The following is a 2,783-nucleotide window of genomic DNA, read 5'->3' as shown; positions in this document are numbered from 1 at the left end:
GGGGGGAGGAGGCATAGGGAGGGAAGGCGTGCAGCTCCCAGCAGCCACCGCGCGGCAGGGCCGCCGGCGCTTGCGCAGTTTGACGTCATTTCCGCGTCGTCTGTTTTGGCTCCCACCGCCCAATCCAAATACACGCTCCGTGGCCCCACGCCACTGAGGAGCCTCTCATTGGCTGGAGCTGCGCAGGCGCAGACTAGCAGCGGTCACAAGCTCAGGTGCCGAGTGCGACTCAAAAACCCCGGTGTTCTTCCGCGGTTAGTGAGATTGGAGCCTTTCCTCCTGGACTTTTCGAGGGGCGGGAAAATGAAAAAGGAGCCCCTTTCCCCCCCCGCCCGGGGTTCATGGCTACAGTCATTTAGGGATCTCATAATACTTGAGCGCTCTCTGTGCAATCATCCAGAAAAAAAAATTATGAATTTGTTTTAAGTTGTGTCAAAAAAAAGAAAAAGAAAAGACTGTCCGTCTTTTAGGGATTCCCAGTTTAGTGATAGACGCAAACAGTAGTTACAGAACAAACACGTTTGCAAAGGAAACGGTGTGAACAACTGATAATAAGAGGATGGGGCAGGGAAAACTTTCCAGGAGATGTGACCTCTGAACTGAGTTTTATTTTTTAATTCTCATTCTGGGATTTTTTATTTATTTTTTTTTTTTTAGAGAGAGTGTGAAAAAGAGAGGAGGAGGACACAGAGAGAGAAAAACATATTGCTTGCTTCCTGCACACGCCCCAACCCAGGCTGGGGATGGACCTTGCCCTTGACCAGAAATCAAACCCACCACCCTTGAGCTGATGGCCAACGCTCTAACCACTGAGAAAACCAGCCAGAGCTTAACTGAATCTTGATAGAGAAGAAAGGAATAGCCAGATGGTGAGAGATGAGGGGTATTCCAGGCAAAGGAACCAGCGGTGCAAGTGAATGGGTTGAGAGGGCTGATGATAATAATAGTAGCTAATATGCAACAAGTAATGTGTCAGATAAGATACAAGCTCAGCCGAGACTGGTTTGACTCAGTGGATAGAGCGTTGGTCTGTGGACTGAAAGGTCCCAGGTTCAAGTCCAGTCAAGGGCATGTACATTGGTTGTGGGCACATCCCCGGCAGGGGGCGTGCAGGAGGCAGCTGGTTGATGTTTCTCTCTCATCAATGTTTCTAGCTCTCTATTCTTCTTCCCTTCCTCTCTGTAAAAAATCAATAAAATATATTTTTTTCAAAAGATACAAGCTCATTGTGTGTATTAGCTCATTTAATTCTTACAACCACTCTGCGAAGTAGGTTCTATTATTACTTCACCTTTAGACTAATTTTTGCTAGTTCACACCTAGTAAGAAGTCAAGTTTGCATTCACATTAAGGCAATCTAACACCAGGGTGCTAAGTGACAAGTCAAATGATTTGCTTTTGGATTTAGCTGGGGAGATGAAATTGAAGAGTGAGGTAGTAGTCAGATCATAATTAGTTGAGAAATGTCTATCTTTACATGAAGGTTATAAAGTAATCATTTGATTGCAATTTTGTGATTACAAGTGTCTTTAGAATCTAAAGTTTAGATAAAGCCTTGAAGCTGCTGTGAGGAGGATGATAGGCAGTGAGACCAGTTTAGGAGGTTATTAAAAGTAATCCAAGAACTGAATTGAGAACAGCTGCAGTGGAAATGTGGAGGTAATGATATATTTGAGAAACAATTAGAAGATAAGAGCCACAGGGTTTGGTGACCAATGAGAGGATGGAGAAAGGAATCTAGAATAATGCAAATATTTCAATCTGTGGTCTTTACTGAGTTAAGATGCCTGAGGATAACCAGATAAGGCCTACAGTAGGTGGTAGGATGAGTCCGAAACTAAAGAAAAGGGAGTAAGGTACAATTACAGATTTCAGAGTCATTAGTTTGGGTGATAATTGAAGCCCAAGAAATATGAAAAGAGAAGGCTAAGGGTTCTTCAGAAACAAAATACAGTGGTGCCTCACACAACGAACTTAATTCGTTCCAGGAGCAAGTTTGTTATGCGAAAAGTTCGTTATGTGAAACGTGTTTTCCCATAACAATACATGTTAAAAAAAATAATTCGTTCTGTAGCATAAAATATGCTAAGATGATATAAAAAAGATAAATTTTTTGTTATTATTTTTATTTAGATACATCTAAAAACATAATTTAAAAAAAAAAAAAACACACACATTTTTTTCTCCTTCCAAAACTTTCGGACAGTCATATTGTCTCCACCAAACTCGCATTCTTCAAACACCTTATTAAAGAGGGCTCTAGTGTAGAGTTTTTTAAAGTTCGCAATAACTTGCTGATCCATTGGCTGAAGAATGGATGTGGTGTTTGGTGGCAAATACTGCACTTTGATAAAAGGATAATTTTCCTGCAATATTTCCTCTAGGTCTTTTGGGTGAGAAGGGGCATTGTCAAGTATCAGAAGGGCTTTGAGCGGCAGTTCTTTTTCCAGCAAGAATTTCTTCATGGCAGGAGCAAAGGTTTCCAGAATCCATTCATTGAAGATAACTTGGGTCACCCAGGCTTTTTGATTGGACTTCCAATGGACGGGCAGTTTGGACTTAATAACGTTATTTTTCTTGAAAATTCTTGGATTTTCAGAGTGATAAACCAATAGAGGTTTGATCTTGAGGTCTCCGCTGGCATTAGACGAAAACATAAGGGTAAGTCTGTCCTTCATGGCTTTGTGTCCTGGCAATTTCTTCTCCTCTTTTGTAATGAAGGTTCTGCTCGGCATTCTTTTCCAGAAAAGACCCGTTTCATCGGCATTGAACACTTGTTGTGG

The sequence above is a fragment of the Pipistrellus kuhlii genome, unplaced genomic scaffold (assembly GCF_014108245.1).
Source record: "Pipistrellus kuhlii isolate mPipKuh1 unplaced genomic scaffold, mPipKuh1.p scaffold_m20_p_6, whole genome shotgun sequence".
In the NCBI taxonomy this organism is placed as follows: Eukaryota; Metazoa; Chordata; class Mammalia; order Chiroptera; family Vespertilionidae; genus Pipistrellus; species Pipistrellus kuhlii.
This window is presented reverse-complemented; position numbering follows the sequence as displayed.